At 39.1% G+C, this 20,815-nt stretch overlaps 1 protein-coding gene and 1 non-coding gene across 10 annotated transcripts in view; one reads left to right on the forward strand and one right to left on the reverse strand.

The window, feature by feature from the left end:
• The window catches only part of APBB2 (amyloid beta precursor protein binding family B member 2), a 408,726-nt gene that overhangs the window by 129,206 nt on the left and 258,705 nt on the right, over positions 1–20,815 (forward strand). The window lies entirely within an intron of this gene.
• On the reverse strand, positions 3,764–3,866 carry LOC115831983. Its single transcript, XR_004027460.1, has one exon. It is a non-coding gene; the product is annotated as a U6 spliceosomal RNA (small nuclear RNA).

Raw genomic sequence — 20,815 nt, forward strand, 5'->3', positions numbered from 1 at the left:
AATGGGAAGTCCACCTTTCACAGTGCAGATCCTAACCCCTTTCCACAGAGCTGGGATGGCAATAGCCACAGCTGTCAAAAAGTCTAGTATCAGTACAGAAGCTCCCCACATAATCCTAGGAGATTCCTTTGCTAGGGCAGGGGTGAGCTGATTAACCATAGTGGGTGTATATTGATGTGGTCAAGAGTCTTTGAGAAACCACTTTGTGGTGACCTTTTCACCAACAGACTAAGGTAATACTCCTGACCTTTAGCTCAGGAGTTTGATTAGAGAAGATAGAGGAACACAGGAAGCCTGAGTTACAGTCATGGTTGTGCCACCTCCTTATGTGACCTTGGAGACATCAAGTACCTCTTCTGCAGTCCTCATTTTCTTATCCATTAAATGGTTTCACATGTAACATGATTTTTAAGGTCCTTGTCAATCACGAATTCTATAAATCTATAATAACTCCTAAAAGTACCTCATACAAGTTTTGAATAGATTCAACTTGTCTGTATCTGATGATGACAGTTACCATTCTTAACACTGCCTTGGTTTGTGACTGCAGCTGTTTTGTGGAGGCCCACGCATCTATTGCTGGAAAAGGCTATACCCCCATTATTTGATATTATACCGCTCTCTTGGTATGCTTTTGAAGTACAATGGCAGACTTGTTTTCTGATGATTATGATAAGTTCAACAAGTCTCCCCTGTGATTGTCTTATGTAAAATGTCCCACTCTAGGCCTGAATATTAGTGATGATACCACTTTGTTTAAAATACTGGATTCTGGCTGGCCACAGTGGCCCATACCTGTAATTCCAGCACTGTGGGAGGCTGAGGCGGGCAGATCACTTGAGGTCAGGAGTTTAAGACCAGCCTGGCCATCATGGTGAAACCCCATCTCTACTAAAAAATACACACACACACACACACACAAATTTTAGCCAGGCATGATGGTGCATGCTTGTAATCCCAGCAATGTGGGAGGCTGAGTTGGAAGGATCACTTGAACCTGGAAGGTGGAGGTTGCAGTGAGCTAAGATCGTGCCACTGTACTCCAGTCTGGGTGAGAGAGCAAGACTCTATCTCAAAAGAAAAGAAAAAAAATTTATTGGTTCCTCTGTATCTGAATGGATTTAATAGCTTCTGATTTGTGATGTTGAATATACTTTATAGATTAAATACAGGTGATTGTTGGTAACTTTCAAGGTATATTTTAAAAGAGAATAAATGCTGATTTTTCCGTTTTTACAGAAAACATCATTAGGGTTTTAATAGGAATTGCATTGCTTTAAGTAGTATAGATGACTTAATGATACTAAGTGTTCTAATCTATGAACACAGGATGTCTTTTCATTCATTTTTATTTAATCAATATTTATTTATTTATTTTTTAGAGAAAGGGCCTCAGTCTGTCTCCCGGACTGGAGTGCAGTGGTGTGATCGCAATTCTTTATAGCTTTTAACTCCTGGGCTCAAGTGATCCTCCCGCCTTAGCCTCCTGAGTAGCTAAGACTATAGATACATGCCACCATGCCTAGCCTTTTCCATTTATTTGACTTTTATCTTATTCTAACAGGTTTGTGTGTGTGTGTATGTGTGTGTGGAATTTTTAAGGTTTTCTACCCGTGAGATTATGTCATCTTCAAACAAAGATAATTTTACTGTTTCCTTTCCAATTTAGGTGAATTTTTTTTCTAGCCAAATTGCTCTGGCTAGGACTTCTACTACTATGTTGATAAGAAGTGGTGAAAGTGGACATTCTTTTATTCCTCTTGATCTTACAGGAAAAGCTTTCAGTCATTTACCATTGAGTATGCTATTAGCTGTGGGCTTTTCATATATGACCTTTATTATGCTGAGATAGTTTCCTTCTATTCCTAATTTGTTGAGTGTTTTTTATCATGAAAGTTTGCTGAATTTTGTCAAATGCTCTTTCTGTATCAAATGAGATGATGATGTGTTTTTTCCTCTTTGTTCTGTTAATGTGCTGCATTTCATTCATCAATTTTCATATGTTGAACTATCCTTGCATTGCAGGGATAAGTCCCACTTGATCATGGTGTATAATCCTTTCAATAAGCTGTTGAATTTGGTTTAGTAGTCTTTTGTTAACGATTTTTGCATCAATTTTCATAAGAAATAATGGCTTGTGGTTTTCTTATTTTAAAAGTGTAATTGTTTTTCTTTGGTATCAGGGTAATACTGGTCTGATAGGAGTTTGAAATTGTTCCTTCTTCAGTTCTTTGGAGGAGTTGAGAAGGATTGATGTTAATTCTTCTTTAAACATTTGATAGAATTCAGCTGTGAAGCCGTCTACTCTTTGGCTTTTGTTTGTTGGGAGGTTTTTGATTACTAATCAATGTCTCTACTAGTTATAGGTCTGTTCAAGTTTTTCATTTCTTCATGATTCAGTTTTGGTAAGTTTTGTGTTTAGGAATTTGTTCTTTTCATATAGGTTATCTAATTTGTTGGTAATTATACTCCTATAATCCTTTTGATTGCTGTAGAAACAGTAGTAATGTCCCCTTTTTTACTTCTGATTTTAGTTAGTCTTCTTTTTCTTAGTCAATCTACCTAAAAGAATGTCAATTTTGTCAGTCTTTTCAAAGAACCACCTCTTGGTTTTGTTGATTTTTCTTGGAGGTTGGCTTTTATGACTTTCATTTATAAATTATTATTATACAAATCATTATAGATTATTTCAGTATTATACTTCTTTTTTTTGTTTTTGTAGTTTGGCAACGAAAAAGGCACCTTTGCCTTACATATTTAGATACATGAAGGGTTTAAATAATCAGCACTTTAAAATAATGAACTTGAATGTCTCTCACTACTCATTGTAGTTTGTTCTTATTATTTGCTGCATTACTGTGGTTACTCTCTTATGGATAGTTAAGGTAGTGTCCATGATTTGATAACCAACTGGAAAGTTTCCTTATGTTTTCTTCATGCTGAACTGCTAAAAATTTAGGTGAGATTAATTAATCGTCATTATTATATTAAATGAAAAGCCAAAGATTGAACTTACGGAGGAAAGCTTAGAGGACCAGTGGTCTGAAAATTTCAAATTTTAATTCTAATTTTCTGAATCATGATGTTCCATTAAACATGTAGATTCATTACCTCTCTATACCCTATTCCCCCATGTAAAAAATTTGATGTTATTGTAATTCAATGAGTGACCTTCTCTGTGATTATGTGCCATAGGCAGTTTCAGTCTTTTTTTTTTTCTTTTTTTTGAGACGGAGTCTCACTCCATCACCCAGTCTGGAGTGCAGTGGTGCAATTTTGGCTCACTGCAAGCTCCACTTCCCGGGTTCACGCCATTCTCCCGCCTCAGCCTCCCAAGTAGCTGGGACTACAGGCATGCATCACCATACCCAGCTAATTTTTTTGTATTTTTAGTAGAGACGGAGTTTCACTGTGTTAGCCAGGATTGTCTCGATCTCCTGACCTTGTGATCCGCCTGCCTTGGCCTCCCAAAGTGCTGGGATTACAGGCATGAGCCACCATGGCTGGCCAGCAGTTTCAGTCTTATTTTCAAGGAAATGCCACTCAAACAAATCATTTAATGACTTACTTTATACTGAAGCTGAGAATCTTGTTCAGCCTTCTTGGCTTACTTTATTTTCTCCCTCCCTTCCTTCATTTCTTCCCTGCTCCTCAGAAATCAAGAATTTTCTAGTTACGTTTTCTTTTTAAAAAAAAATTAACAAAGGTTATATATATTCAAGGAGTAAAACATAATTGTTTGATATATGTATATGTACTGATTAAAAATATGGAATGCTTCACAAATTTGCATGTCATCCTTGTGCAGGGACCATGCTAATCTTCTCTGTATTATTCTGATTTTAGTATATGTGCTGTCAAAGCAAGCAATTTAATTTCTTTTTGATAATTCATTTACTCAATTCTTTTGGACCAGAAACATTTTATCTCAGGGGCATGATGAACACTTGTCCTCTGTAGTGCAATGTCTTGTGTATTTTATTATCGAAATTCTTACTTAAAACTTATATTTGTGAATCAAGTCATTTCTTTCTTTCTTTTTTTTTTTTTTTGAGACTGAGTTTCACTCTTGTTGCCCAGGCTGGAATGCAATGATGCGATCTCTGCTCACTGCAACCTCTGCCACCTGGGTTCAAGTGAGTCTCCTACCTCACTCAGCCTCCTAATTAGCTGGGATTACAGGCATGTGCCACCACGCCTGGTTAATTTTGTATTTTCAGTAGAAACAGGGTTTCTCCATGTTGGTCAGGCTGGTCTCGAACTCCCGACCTCAGGTGACCCGCCTGTCTCGGCCTTCTGAAGTGCTGGGATTACAGGTGTGAGCCACTGCGCCCAGCCTATTTCTTTAAGAGATTTCTATCAAAGTTTTCATAGATTTATTAGTTTCTTATCTAGTCACTATTGATGATCACTTTTTTACCAATAAATTATTTTTATATTGCACCTTTATAATACATATTTTATTGATTCTAAGATACAGATCTTTTCACATTTTAATATCTTTAAAATTTGATATATCTTACAATCACTGACATTTTGCAGCTATGATTCGCAGCATTTTTATTTTTATTATTTTTTAAGGCCTATGAATGTAACATAACTTTTATATTTATTCTTAGTACAGAAAATACTGGTGTATCTTCTAGTCAATAGCAGTTAGATGTGATGAAATAAGTTACTGTTAATGATCACTGTAATAATTACTGTTAGAAACTTACTGTGAAACTTCTACCTTTACAACAGGACCTATAAATGGCAATGTAACATTTTTTTTTTTTTTTTTGAGATGGAGTCAGTCTGCCTCCAGGCTGGAGTGCAGTGGCGTGATCTCAGCTCACTGCAGCCTCCACCTCTTGGGTTCAAGCGATTCTCCTGCCTCAGCCTCCTGAGTAGCTGCAACTATAGGTGTGGGCCACCATGCCCGGCTAATTTTTGTAGTTTTAGTAGAGACGGGGTTTCACATGTTGGCCAGGATTGTCTTGATCTCTTGACCTAGTGACCTGCCTGCCTTGGCCTCCCAAAGTGCTGAGATTATAGGCGTGAGCCACTGTGCCTGGCCACAATGTAACAGTTTTACAAAAAGTTCAGAGTGGAAAAAAATGACCTGTAAGCCCTAAACCTATATATTTTATCAAGTATATTTTATATGTATTTCATTCCAGTCTTTTTACATGTGTACATACTTTTATCTGTTTGTAGCTATAGCATACATACTACTTTGGTCTACTCATTTTTTATTCCTGTTATATCTTAATTTCTCTCTGTTTCAGGCCTTCATATTTGTCTTATTTATTTATTTGTTTATTGAGACAAAGTCTTGCTCTGTTGCCCAGGCTGGAGTGCAGTGGGATGATCTCTCCTCACTGCAACCTCCGCCTCCCGGGTTCACGCCATTCTCCTGCCTCAGCCTCTCCGAGTAGCTGGGACTACAGGCATGCGCCACCACGCCTGGCTAATTTTTTTGTATTTTTAGTAGAGATGGGGTTTCACCATGTTAGTCAGGATGGTCTCAATCTCCTGACCTGAAGTGATCTTCCCGCCTCGGTCTCCCAAACTGCTAGGATTACAGGAGTGAGCCACCGTGCACAGCCTGTATTTGTCATTTTAAATAGTTCCATAATCTATCAGCGTATGACCATAATAAAACTGCATGCCGCCCAGCTGCTAAAAATTTAGATTGTTGCCATTTTTCCTTTTGTGAATAATGCTTCAATGAACAACTCTTTTGCATATTTTTTATTAATGTTATCGTTAATTTTGGCCATTTGTTTTATGAAATATAACTTTGGAGAGGATCTCTTTAGCCCTGGGATTTGAAGCTGCAGGGAGCTATGATTGTGTTATTGTACTTAAGCCTGGGTGACAGAGCAGGACCACCAACTCTTAAAAAAAAAAAAAAAAAAAAAAAAGAAACATAACTTTGTAGAAGCCTCCTGAACTGTGTTTTACTGTGAAGAATCAATCTTTATATTCAAATAAATCCAAATTAACAGCTGCTATTATAACACTGTTCATTCATTCATTCACTCAGCTATGTATCCTCCAAGAATACATTGGATCATTATGTTTTCCATAGGTTCCAAGAGCTAAGGAATCAAAGTTAAATAGGACACCCCCCAATGTTTGATATTTTGTTGTATAGTGGGAGACTCAAACTTATGAAAAATAAGTACCGTGTGATGAGGGATGTTGGAAAGATGAGGGTTAAAGTTTCTTAGCATGTAATTTACTTTGAGAGCATTGTTGATTGGTGTTCTTTTAAGATATGAGGTGTGGACATACTATGTTAACGTTTTTAAAATGTGTATTACAGGTTTATCTGACAGAAAATGGCCCCCTCTGACCTATCCATAACTTCCTTTTAAGTCTAAACCTGTGTCCTCTGATCCAATGTTTGTCTAGAGTTCTGTGTCATGTTCCTCCAACATACTAAGTTCCCTGTTGCCAGTAACTGTGTCACAAGTCTTTTTCCTTTCTATACCTACTACAGTCTGCTGTGTTTGTAGTAGGTGTCAAAGTATCGGTAGTTCATTTGACTTAGTTTTAATTGTGCTTTTTTAAATGAATGACAATATTTCACCAATTTATACTTTCCTTAGCACTTCATTGACTATCAGTTTATATTCTATGATCAATGCAATTTTAATTCTGTCTTGTCATATTTGTTTAGTTAAAAAAATTTCAAGTTAAGAAGATGGTTGAAAGATTATATAATCCCATAGAGATTTTTATAGTAAAAGTTTAAAATTCTGGTACTTGTGATGGTTGGAAGTAGAACCTTCACTGGACAAGGTAAAATCCCTCTGTGTAAATGTTTGGAGGCTGTCTTAAGGCTTTGTTGAGATGGAAAAAAAATTGTATGTAACTAAGTATCAATTCAGGCATTTGATAACAATGCATGTGTTTTGGAAATAGCCATTTATGGTTCTAGCATTAAAAGGTGATTAGCTAGCTATGAATTTACCTCCTTTATACTCGTGCATTACAAAGTGGACCCTATTTTTAAATTTCTCAAGAAGGTATTCTGGAAACAGCTTTTGAGAATGATTTCTTGGGATTTTTTTTTCCCTTTTTGTCTTTCCATTTCTGAAACCTGAATGGAATTGTGCCATGTTCTTTGCAGAGCTGTGGTGATTAGATTGTACAGTTTCACACACGTGTACACACACACACACACACACACTGCTGTGCAGAATCACTGTCCTGTTGTGTGATCTTCAAATGAAGCAATGGAGGAATAATCTGGGATTGACTCTTATAAATTTATCTCAGCTCTTCAAAGTACCATGTGAGCGTAGCGTAACTCACTTGGACAGCTGTGAAATGAAACTCTTGTTTTAGTGGCCATTAGATACTTCAAGAGAACTGACTATGCAGAAGAATGTATGGTAAAGGTAGTTTGGCAATTGGTCAAATTTGCAGTAGCATTTACAGGCCAAGGCGGGTGGATCACGTGAGATCAGGAGTTTGAGGCCAGCCTGGCCTACATGGAGAAACTCCTAAAATACAAAAATATCTCCTAAATACAAAAGATCTCCTAAAACAAAAAAAAAACTCTCTAAAAATACAAAAATTAGCCCGGTATAGTGGCAGGCACCTGTTGTCCCAGCTACTTGGGAGGCTGAGGCAGGAGAATCGCTTGAATCTAGGAGGTGGATGTTGCAGTGAGGAGAGATCATGCCACTCACTGCATTCCAGCCTGGGCAACAAGAGTGAAACTCCATCTAAAAAAAAAAAAAGTAGCATTTACATCACCAACTGAAATTAAATAATTGTCCCTCAAGGTGATGTGTAGCCTGACTTTTGTGACTGAGGGATTGCTCTCTTGACAAGTCTTTATGAAATAACACCACAGGAGGGAAAATTATATGCAGGCATCAAGCTTTGAATTTATTTTGCAAGCCCTCTTTATCGGGTTTGTATGATCTTGTGTACAGCTTACAAAAGGTTACTTCTTTGTCATGAAAGCCGTCCTCAGTTTTCAGAGACAGTGGAGCACCACGGAGACTTTCTTTCTCTGCATCCACATTTCTATTAATGTCATTACTGCATTTGATTCTTTTATGAAGCCCTTTTGGTCACATCAACAGTTCATTCTAAGCTCTCTATCTTAACTTCTAGCTTTGTCTGCAAAATTTGTGTGGTTAACCTGAGGCATATGCAGATAAATTGCCCAGGTTCGGTGTTCTCAGACTTGGAACTAAATGTGCTGCAGAATGCTGAATTGATGGGTGTAGCCCTTCAGCAATATTGATGTTCTACAGTTGAATGTAAAGCTTTGGGTGCCTTGGTTTGCATTTTCATAGTTGTGTAGTTCCTGACCACTGTTTTTTAAACTGCCTCGTCTCTCTGAAAGCTGTGTTTAAGTGGAAAGACAAAGAAAATTGTTCTTCTTCACCTACTACCCTTCTGCCCACTCACGACGGTAAGAATCTGAGCATGTCTCTGGCCACATGCAAACAGTGGCAGCTCCCAATTCACAAGCTGCTTACATTTCCAAAGTGAGGTTGTTGTGAGGTCAGTTAGTGGTTTAGAACTTTGAATGGGTTGGCTAATGGTAGAAACTAATATAAAGAATAGATGAGCTGGCCGGGCGCTGTGGCTTACGCCTGTAATCCCAGCAATTTGGGAGGCCGAGGCAGGTGGATCACGAGGTCAAGAGATTGAGACCATCCTGGACAACACGGTGAAATCCCGTCTCTACTGAGAATACAAAAATTAGCTGGGTATGATGGCCTACGCCTGTAGTCCTAGCTACTTGGGAGGGTGGGGCAGGAGAATCACTTGAACCTGGGAGGTGGAGGTTGCAGTGAGCCGAGATTGTGCCACTGCACTCCAGCCTGGCGACAGAATGAGACTCCATTTAAAAAAAAAAAAAAAATTGATGAGCCTACCAAAACTGTTTTGGTAACCCTTAACGTTCCACAAACAGTTTTAATTGTATCTTAACGCATAACCTTCCCCCATGTTTCTCTATGGAAAAATCTACTTAGTTCCGCTTTGAAATTTTATGAAACAAACATTTCATTCTTAACTTCGGTGGATGGCTACCTATCTCTACGTGTGTATCCTGGAGCAATGTATCAATCAGGGTTCTTGGATAGAAGCAACAGAGACTAGCTTAATGGTTTAAGCAAATAAATAATTTATTGAGAAGATATTGGGTACATTCTGAATTTACCAGAAGTTGGGGGAAAGAACAGGCACTAAATAGAGACTACACAGCCAGATTCATAGCCAAGGTCATACAATAAGATTAGTTCTATGTCGGGTAGACCCTGTCACTGAACACTGGACATTAGTATTCACGCTGACCATCTCTTCAGGATCAGACACTTGGTACCAACTCTGTCACTTCAGCCTTTGCTGCCTCTGAGCAGTGGGTGTTGTTGCCATTGCCCCCACCCATGATAATTTCCCTTCCGCTCCTGCCTCTTTATATCTCTGGTTCTAGATTCAGGGTTGACCAAGGCTAAGTCATGTGCAAACCTTGGCTACAAGACACTCTGGGAATGTTAGTGTCTAGCCATTTTTGCTTCTATGTCGAGAGATGTGCCTCTCATCAGAACTCACATGATGAGGAATTCCCCAAATATAGGGGAACAGAGTTTAGATGCTGGCCATTCCCAATCCTTCTCCCCACATAAGGATAAAAGTCACCATAAGAAGCTTCAGTAAGGACTCTGGTAGAAGGGGAGGTGTTACAGTGGCCAAGGTGTTTATCCATATGAAGCTGTGGCTAATGAACTCTATTTAACTAAGATGGCCAGTTGTTCCTTGTGCACTGGTGTCCAGGGTCCTCTTCACCATGTGTTAACTACAGCTAGAGGTGTGAAGATTTAGGCATATTTGACCTCTCACACCGTGGTCCTTAAATAACAAGATGCACTAAATTGAATTTTAACAATTGGATTAACTAGGAGGAGCAGATTAAGACTTATCTGTTTCCTTGTTTATAGTAGAAAATGAAATTTCACATTATCAATTTGTCTTATACAGTTGGATGGTTTATATGTTTCATTGATCAACTTCTACCCTTTTAAAAGTTCAGTTTTTAATTGCAATTATCCATGTATATAGCTTACAAATTCTTGCCCACGGATTTGCATTGCCGTTTTCCACTTCCCAGAAGCAACTACTCTTCAGTTCATTTAGCTCTTCTTCTGGTATTTACTTCCTTGTAGCAAATTAATATGTTTATATTGGTAATTCTTGAATTTTTTTTTCCATTTTAGTCATTAAACATGAATTCCATTGAGGAAGAGAAGGGTTTCTCTTTCTTTTATTCTTCCTCCCTTAAATACCTGCGCTTGTACTCTCTAAGATAGTTATATCTCAGTTTGTTTTCACTGTAAATATTTTTCACAGCTGAGCTATGCAAGGTAATGTTGTTTTATTTTCTTTCTTGTATAGCACATTAAAATTTTGTTGCTTGGTATTCTGTTTATTTACTACTTATTTATCTCCAAATTCTCAAATAAGGTCAAACACAATGGCACATCTCTTGGTTCTTGCGTGTGTGCAGTGCATGTGACATTTTTGTTGGGCTTTCTGCTTGCTCACTCTGTTCTGGACTGTTTACTCTTGAGGCCTATGCACAGCTGTTGACCTGGAATTTGTCCTCAGCAATCACGTTGGGAATTCTTGATTGACTGTTTATTGGATGCCATCTCTTTTGGTTTTGACCCTCTTTTGGGGAGGCACATTGCCTGGCTGCTTTGTGAGAAAGCATGTGTAGATGAAATTTTTTTTGAGATCTGGCATGTGTCAAAATATCATTTGGTCTTCCCTTACATATGATTGATATCTAATTTAAAGTTGGAGATTACTTTCCCTGGGAGTTTAGAGGGCTTGTTCCATTTTCTTCTGCTTCCAGTTTTGTTACAGAATTGTTGCATGCTCTTCTGACTCTATGTACTTTGTATGTGACTTGTTTCTTTTCTTTTTGGATGCTTTTAGGGTATTTAAAAATCCCCCAGTGTTCTGAGCTTTCCTTGTAATCCACCTTGGTATGTCACTTTTTCATTCATTGTGAAGACTGTTCTCTCTTTTTTGGAGCTCCTGTTTGTCAGGTGCTGGAACTCTTGGATTTTTCCTCCAACGTAATTACTGTTTAAAAAAAAAAAAAATCCCTGGCTGTGTGTGGGCTCACACCTGTAATCCCAGCATTCTCGGAGGTCAAGGTGGGAGCATTGCCTGAGCCCAGGAGTTCCAGACAAGCCTGGGCAACATAGTGAGTCCTTATCTCTTCCAAAAAGAAAAAAAAAAATAGCTGGGTGTGGTGGTTTGCACCTCTAGTCCTGGTTACTTGAGAAGTTGAGGTGGGAGGATCACTTGAGCCCAAGGATTTGAAGCTGCAGTGAGCTATGATTATGCCATTGCACTCCAGCCTGGGCCACAGACCAAGACTCTGTCTCAAAAAAAAAAAAAAAAAAAAATCCTGATTTTTATCCTTGTATCTTTTTGTTCTACTTTAGGGGAACATTTACCTCTATTATCTATTAACCTCTCCATTGATTTTTTTATTTCTGTGATTATAATATTAATTTCTAGGAGCTTTTTCCTGTTCTCACAATATCTGCATTTTATAGCATCCATTCTTTATTGCTTTGTGGATGCAATATATTTTACTCTCTTGGGGTTCTTAATTATGTGTATTTGAAGTCTTCTCCCTGCATTGACCCTGTTCCCTCCTGAAGTTCCTGTCTGTCATGCTGGACCCTATTTCACATGCTTGGTGTTCATCTTGTCATCTTTATTCATGAGGAGGCACGAGCAAGGCTTTGTCAATTGGTGGCCTCGCATAAGATGACCACCTCTTTTCAGAAGTCACCTTGCCTTCCAGTTTTGGTATCTGTAGATCTCTTTTCTTGGGCAGGTTAGTTTCTCCAGAAAAGTCTCCAGTACCAATCTCCTACTGGCCAGAGCTCTGGGAACCCAGCAGAGGAAGGGGCTGTGGAGTGCATAGTTCCACTTAGTCCTCTTTTTCAGTCGGTCCCTCCACCCGGTCACTGTTCCTAGTGTCCCCGAGAGCAGATCCTCTCAAGCTTAACCTTTGCTGAGGTGGGAGGAAGGCCATAGCAAGCTTCATGGTTTAGCAAGGATATGGAGTTTTACTCCTTAAAATGGCTTGCAAGCCATCCCCCAGTTTTCAGTGCTGCCTCCACCCTGTCTTCTCGTCCAAACCCCGCTTAACCATGTCTTAACTTGCACTTTCCTCAAGTTCTTTGCCACATACCGGTTTGTTACTTCCTGACAATTCTGTCTATAGACGTTTATGTTTTGTCTGCCCCTGCTTTGAAAATTCACTCATCATTGGGCCGTTTTCCAAAAATGTTTTCCATGAATTTTGTCCTCTTCCATTCTCTCTTCTCATGAACTTATCTCTGCCTCTCGCTTACTGTCATTTAGGGTTGGTTTTGGGAGAGGATGGAGATAAAAGCACAGGATTGTAATCTATCACATGTAACTGATAATCCCTGCTGATTAACTTGTGAGATTCAGTTCAATTTAGATACGTGGTTGTCTGGTCCATTAAGGAAGGGTTCATTTGATTACTCTATACTTTTCAGTATTCAGGGATTATTACTCTCACTGTCAAAATGAACTAAGTGATACTGTTTGTTGGTTTGAGAATATAATAGAAAAAAGGTCAGTTATCTCTAAAGTATACATTCCAAGTCTGACCTCAGACCCAGTTACAAGTGTAACATAATATTTCCACCATTACAAAAAATAATGACCTTCATTGCCTGGAGCCATAATCACAGTTGGGTCAGTTTTTCTTAGATTTCCTATTAGCTTGACTTGAGTTGGGTCCAAGCTGGAAGAAAACATTCTTTTCTAAGAGCCACTTTATCCAGTGGTCCCAGTTGTGTTCTATAGGGAACTGAGCTTCCGTGAGGCATCTCTGTAGATTCCATGAATAATGTTGGACCTTGATGTTCTTCTCCATTCCCATGCTCAAATCACCCAGAGTACCTCTTACAAAATGCAGAAAGTTTTATGTGCCAGAAGCTTCCATCATTGAACATGTAAACACCACAGCAGAATCAAGGCCGAGTATTATCTTTCAACATTTCTCCTTAAATTTCATTAGTACTTCAATTTTAGGAATAACAACTGATTTATTAAAATTATGTTTAATATATTATTAATATGTATCAAAGATTACTGTAAAATTATTTTTGGGTCTTGTTCAACCATTGTAAAGTCAAAGGTCAATCAATTCAAATTTTAAAGGTTTTGTATCTCCAGAGTTTGAATGAATATAGGGGAATCTGATCTGATTTCTTTTGTTTTGTTTGTTTTTTTGGAGACAGTGTCACTCTTGTTGCCCAGGCTGGAGGGCATTGTCACGAACACGACTCATTGCAGCATCGCCCTCCTGGGCTCAAGCAGTCCTCCTGCCTCAGCCCCCCAAGTAGCTGGGACTACAGGCACGTGGCCAGATAACTTTTTGTGGAGTCGAGTTTTGCCATGTTTCTCAGGCTTGTCTTGAATTCCTGGGCTCAGGTGGTCCACTTACCTCGGCCTCCCAAAGTGCTGGGATTACAGGCATGAGCCACGCTGGGCCTGATCTAATTTCTAATCTAGAGTTTACCAAAATCCTTTTTAAAAAAATGATAAAATTTGCCTTCATATGGTAGAATTAATATTTTTCTGTTTCAGACAACTCATGTTCTTTGTTGATAAATCAAGATTGAGAGTATGTAGAAGTTCTGAGACGAAATCTTTCTATTTGCAGGTTCCTGTTGTCACTATGATAAAGAGTGCTGGGCATCTGTTTTGTGCTAAAGCTAACTAGAAGTGTCGCTGCTCTGAGCAACAGGCAGGAAGTACTTCTGTCCTTAAAACCAAAAATAGATGCTCTTTCTCATTATCATAGCTCAAATGATCATCTTTTTTAATGAGATGGGCACATCCCTTGTGGTTTTCACAGATTTAATGATCAGATTATTTAATGCAGAGCTTGGGGAAGAACAGCTCTGGTAAGAAAGATGATGGAAATTTTACTGGAAGCAAAAATAACAACTTTATTCCTTCTTTTTTCTTTCTGCTAATGTTTTCAACCTCTTATTCCTTTGTTTGTTTGTTTAGAGATGGTCTTGCTCTGTCACCCAGGCTGAAGTACAGTGGCACCATCATAACTCACTGTAGCCTTGAACTCCTGGGCTCAAGCAATCCTCCTGCCTCAGCCTCCCAAGTAGTTGAGACTACAGGCACGTGTCATCACACCCGACTTGCTGGCATATTGATTGACTGCTTAATTGATGAGATGAGGTCTTGCTACGTTGCCCAGGCTGGTCTTGAACTACTGGCCTCAAGTGATCCTACTACTTTAGCTTCCCAAATGCTGAGATTACAGGTGTGAGCCACCTCACCGGGCCTCCTGCTGTTTTTTTCTTTTGTTGTTGTTGTTAATTATTTTTCATGATTCTTAAAGGGATTCACTTGTCTTATTTTAATATATTGGTATGTTTACACATTTCTCACTGTATTTTAACTTCAAGAGACCATTACCACGGAGAAAAAAAATTATTTGTAAAGAGAGTTGGAGGTGTCAGGATTTAGGTATACTGTATGTAGTCTGACTTGCTTTGGACAACTCTGCCAAGTATTGTGTATTAGTATGTTGGCAGTTGGAAGGTGAAAAATTGCTTCTTTGCTGATTTTAGAAAGTTCTGTTTGTATTTCTGAAAGTAAGGCAAGAAACAAAGAGAATAGAAGAAATTTAAGGGAAATAAGGTAATATATGTGAAGGTGCCTTGTAAACTGCTAAATCACATTACAGCAAAGGTTGAACTTAAAGTGAGAAAATAAGATCCACAAAGATGCTATAAAGAAAAATGGGAAAAAGAGAAAAGAGCTTAGGAAGTTGTTAAGAAGAAACAAAATGGGAAAATCATAATGGGGAATTTTTACATTCTAGTTTTTTTTTTTAACTCTGAAAATTCAGTAGTAGTTGTTCTTCCTATATGAGCAGTGAAATTAAACATACTTTTTAGCCAAAAAGAATGTACTGTGGAAATAATTTGGAAAAAGAATCTTATCTGGGGTGGTGAAAGTTGGATAGAAACTACTAGGCACAAGACCTAGTCTAAAAAAGGGTCTAAATAAAGATTTGTGTGTTGTAGGGGGTTATATACTTAATTAAGGTGTAATTCACATTTGTTACCACTTAATTAAGGTGTAATTCACATTTGTAGATCTCTTCTGAGCCTTTCCTTTTGTTCTCATTCATACCTTTGCAAGGCAGATATCCTTAGCCCATTTTACAGATGAGGCTTAGAAGGCTAATTGATTTGCCAATAGTCACTTAATGTATGCAATGGTAAAGTCCTCCCTTTCTTCAGGTTCTGAGTTTGTTCCCACATTTCTAGATTGTTCACATCAGGGCAGTTGGTTTTGTTGTGTTTCTGGAGATTCTGCTTATTGAATTTCTCCAAAGGAGGTGCTTGTTAAATAATAGTGGTCACTTAGCGATAACACGCTCCGGGCAGGTTTTAGGCTTGGCTAAATGACTTCAAATGAGTTCTGCTTAAGGAACACTATTTGAATTCCCTAAGAACCAAGAAATAAACAAAAAAGGCATCACAACAGCCCTGTGCCCTTCAGATCTTATCTGGAGCTTGGTATTTTAAGTTTCGTTCTCTTATACTTCATTATTTTATTTGAATTCCAAAATCACAGCTGACTTGAAGAAGGGAAAGGTTGGTACTATAACAGAAATGAGATGCAACTCTTTAGGACAAAGGAGAGGAGATAGCCAGACTGTGAAAGGCAGACACATATCCCCAAAGCCTAGCAGCCATCTGCCTTTGAGTAGAGGAATAAACAGCCCTCTGTTGCCTCAGAAGCTTCTGAGAACAGCTGTCTTGCCACTGGCCTTTAATGGGCTGGTTAAACCCAGTTACCAGCAGGATACACACAAAGCCAACCTCACACCCTGTCTATTCGCCATCAATTTATCTCCAACTCAGATCTTGACTCTAATCGGCCACAGCTCTTGACTTCAGACCTGGCTCTGTAACTTGGATTTCCCCTTGGGCTCTCCAGAGTGTATTTATATCTGTGCCTTCCTTGTTCTGAGAACTTCAGCATTCTCTTCCTTTTGATTCTCATTGCACCCTGTGCTTTAGTAGTAACTCCCCATCCAGCTCTCTTTGTGGTGGTAGAAGCCCAGCTCCTACCCAGTAACTGCTGACACTCCTTTTCCTTGGAGTTAGTATTCTCATATTCCAGCAGAGCAAGTAATTTATAGTCATGTTGATGATCCTGTGTCACCAAACAAAGATTAATCATACTCTGGATTCTCTGAAGAAGGCATTACCTTTCAGAAAAAAAATTAATCTACTATGGTTGAAATTAAACCCATTTTGATACTTAGATGGGTAATCCTTCAGCTGTTTTGAAAATCGTGATCATTCTCAATGTCTTATTCTTTGAGATTTTTTTTTAAATTTTTAATTGTTTTTTTTTTTTGAGACAGAGAGTCTCGCTTTGTCACCCAGGCTGGAGTGCAGTGGCATGATCTCTGCTCACTGCAACCTCTGCCTCCCGGGTTCAAGCGATTCTCCTGCCTCAGCCTCACAAGTAGGAGAGATTACAGGCGCTCGCCACCATGCCTGGCTAATTTTTGTATTTTTAGTAGAGACGGGGTTTCGCCATGTTGGCCAGGCTGGTCTCGAGCTCCTGACCTCAGGTAATCTGCCTGCCTGGCCTCCCAAAGTACTAGGATTATAGGTGTGAGCCACCGTGCCCGGCCTATTCCTGGAGATTTTAAAAAGCAGAAATTATATTATACTATAACTGCAGAATGATGCAGGGAATTATAATTATTGAATTATAGAATATATTATTTTGGAAGAGCATAAGCAACCTTTTAGATAGCTTGCATCACCTTTCTGTTAAAAATTGTTGCTTTAAGCAAAGCCATTTAAAATTTTTTTATGTACAAACTTGTCTTTTAGGTCAACAGCAGGAAATGCTTAAGCAGAGCTGTTACATATCTTAAAATAGTGAGATGAGCATTGTAGAACTAGTGGCTGTTGGCATGAAATGTTTACTTGGGAGAGAATTCTTGGCATTTTTGCCCCACATCAGCATAATAAGAACTTGTAGGAGAGGAGGGAAGCATTAATGTATTTGTTGAGGATTAATGACTTTGTAGAGCATTTGTGGTAGTGAATATATTATGGCTAGTACCGTAAATGTAGTAATTAAAAAGCTGCACACTAAACACTTTGTAGACTGGCAAATATATTCCCTTCCTTTCCTTGATGGCTTGCATTCAAGTGAGTAGCGTATATTTGTCTTGCTCTTAGCGTTCTTAAGAGTAGAAAGAAGTCTCAAAGATTGGTTTCCTTCCCGAGATATTGCTAGTCAGATGGACACAATCAGATTTGATGTTTGCAGGATCAAGTTATTTTTTAACAGTTCGGAAAAATGTCACATGGTACATACTAATAAAAAAAACTATTCCTCACCTTTGGAAGCTTTATTATTGAAGTTATTTTTAGACAAATATTACCTTGTGCTGCTGCGTAATATAAAATATGTTCAGGCCAGGCATGGTGGCTCACGCCTGTTAGTCTCAGCACTTTGGGAGGCCGAGGTGGGTGGATCGCTTGAGGTCAGGAGCTCAAGACCAACCTGGCCAATGTGGTAAAACCCTGTCTCTACTAAAAATACAAAAATTAGTCGGGTGTGGTGGTGCACACCTGTAATCCCAGCTACTTGCGTGTCTGAGATACAAGAATCACTTGAACCCGGGAGGTGGAGGTTGGAGTGAGCCGAGATCGCACCACCGCACTCCAGTCTGGGTGACAGGAGTGAAACTGTCTCAAAAAATAAATAAATAAGTAAAATAAAATGTGTCTAGTATGATTATGATACCTCAGGGCTTCTTTTTTTATAAAAGAAGTAAAATCATGAGTAATAGAAGTATATATTAGGACTAAAACAGACCTGCAACCAAGGTGAATTTTTAAAATTTTCAAGGAAGCGAGACTTGGTTATCTCATGACCATTTATCTTATTGCCCCAGCAGGTTAAACCAAAGCGGGTTGTGTGAATGAGCATCTGGGAGGAGAGGCACCATGCTGTGAGAGTAATGATGTCCTGTCCTTCACAGGGGAGGATGACAAAGAAGGCAGACAGATGTAAAGTCTGCAATTTCTATTGCTTTGTGTCCTCAAAATGTTCATACCCGTCTATTTTCCCATTTAAGAGGCATCTTGTTTTTCATAATTTCTGAATCCTCCCACTTAACATGCAGTATTTACTTACAAGTTCATATTTATGAGTTCATAAAGATTTTCTTCTGTGAAAAGTATGAGTGCAGCTGAATGTGATTTGCAGATTTGCTTTGAGTCAGTTAGGGTAGGAAAAGAAGAAATAGAAAGACTATTTCTGGTCTCACCATTTAATTGGCCTCCTTACCTCCTAGTTGTGAAAGCTCTTCACTAATGTATTGGTTTATTGATTTATTTCACATTTATTGACTGCTTACTACATCCTATGCCCGAGGATACAGATATGAGTGTTCCAGTTAGTAGGCATCTGATGCCTTTGAAACCATCTCTGTCCTGACTGACTTCAGCGCAGATAGCATTGGTTCTAAAATCCTTTCAAGTTCCAGAAATGGCCTGGATCTTGTTCCTGTTAACAGAATAGACAAACCGCAGAGCAGTCTTAGAGTTTTTGAGCTCACAAAGGCTGTCTGGGGAACATAAAAGCTGCCTTTCCAGGTGTTTTCCATCGCATCGGGTTTCTAATGAATCTTGCTCCTTTGGCATTACTGGGATACTTTCCAAGTACAAAGTCACTCCACTCCATTTCTGAATTGGCTAAAACCCTAGATGGAAAAGCGTTCAGGAGATCACAGTGGGATGGCATAACTACTGTTTTAAGAGGCAGCTAGGAAGTCTCAGTGGCAGGTGCCACTGCCAACCCATTCTCCCCTCCTTCTTGCCTTTACTTTCAAATGTCTGCCTCTTTTTCATTTTCAGTAGTTTATCCATGGTAGGAAGGACCTTTGAATTGGAGCAATTCAAGAAGCTTTCTAAGATGGTGGGTAGGGCCAGGCGCGGTGGCTCATGCCTGTAATCCCAGCACTTTGGGAGGCCGAGGCGGGCAGATCACAAGGTCAAGAGATCAAGACCATCCTGGCCAACATGGTGAAACCCCATCTCTACTAAAAATACAAAAATTAGCTGAGCATGGTGGCACGTGCCTGTAATCCCAGCTACTCAGGAGACTGAGGCAGCAGAATTGCTTGAACCAGGAAGTCGGAGGTTGCAGTAAGCTGAGATCACGCCACTGCACTCCAGCCTGGCAACAGAGTGAGACCCCATCTCAAAAAAAAAAAAAAAAAAAGATGGTTGGTAATAGTTTTGCTTAATTAAACTACATGTACACCTTTGGAAATGTTGACACCCAAAGCCCAAGATCATTTTAAGAAGAGACATCTTCCAGATCTTTTGCTTATAATAGTATTTTTTGATACTCTGAAGTTCTACTCTTAGGGGTAGAACTTATAAATGCTCTTTTCTATCTTGGTACAAACTGCCTTGTTTGTTTCTTTACCTTAAAACAGGCTTAGACTACTTTAATTTGGGGGGATGGCTTGCCAGAAACCAAGAATTTCAAGATCCATGTCCTCAGACCATTTACTTGTCACCTCATTCTCAACAGAGACTTTGTCAACTATTTTCTAAAAACATTGATGCAATTTGGTCTATTGCCTCCAAATCCCAATACTGTTCATTACGAACTTACTATAGCCAGATTTATCTTTTCAGTAGCCCCCACTTTACCCAGTTTCATTTCTGTGATTGCAGTTTCCCATAGTACAGTACACTAAGATAGTTATGAGAAATAGAGACCACATTCACTTGCTCTATTTTATTATTGGGTATCATTGTTAATCTCTTACTGTGCCTAATTTATAAATTAAACTTTATCATCGGTACATATGTATAGGAAAAAACATAGTATAAGTAGATAGGGCTTGGTTCTATCCATGGTTTCAGGCATCCACTGGGGATCCTGGAACGCATCCCCCATGGATAAAGGGGAGCTACTGTACTTCTAATATCCAAGGGTTGCGGACTCCCCTTCTTTTTCAAGGTCAGCCCCTTCATCTGTACTCCTGACCCTTTGGCCCACCTCTTTTGAGATCTCAGGCCATCTTTACCTCTTCCTGTTGGACTTTCAGCCTCTCCCTCTGAACTGAGACCTTCAGCCTGTAGCCATGTGGTGTGAGCACTTAGTCTCTTCCAGCAGCCACACATTCCCCTTCCTGGGCTCTTCCACTTGCTCTGTTGATTCTGTTATCTCTGCCTCCACCACTTGACTAAAACAGCTCTCCATCAAGGTGGACAGTGACTTCTTAAATGTCAAATCCAAAGGTATACTTTTCATTTTTTATCTTTATTCATCTCTTTCTATCCCATGGTACCTCTCTGCCATTCTTTCTGGGTCTTCTTCAAAAGATCGTTTTCCTCTGCACATTCTGTTGTGTGTGTTCCTCCAGGATTCTGCACTGATCCTGTAATGTTCTCCTGTCCATGTTGCTGCAGTGACGTCACTCACTGACACAATCTCTGCTCCTCTGTATGTTGTAATCAGTTTTATGCCTTTGTGTTTTTCTCAAGCTGCTTCTCCAGGCTTTACGCTCAAGAATATCTCACTATCCCCACCTGAATCTTCCACGCTTCAATTTCTCTCTCTCTTTTTTTTTTTTTTTTGAGACGGAGTTTCACTCTTGTTGCCCAGGCTGGAGTTTGCAATGGCACGATCTTGGCTTACC

This window comes from Nomascus leucogenys, chromosome 20 (genome assembly GCF_006542625.1).
Source record: "Nomascus leucogenys isolate Asia chromosome 20, Asia_NLE_v1, whole genome shotgun sequence".
Classification (NCBI taxonomy): domain Eukaryota; kingdom Metazoa; phylum Chordata; class Mammalia; order Primates; family Hylobatidae; genus Nomascus; species Nomascus leucogenys.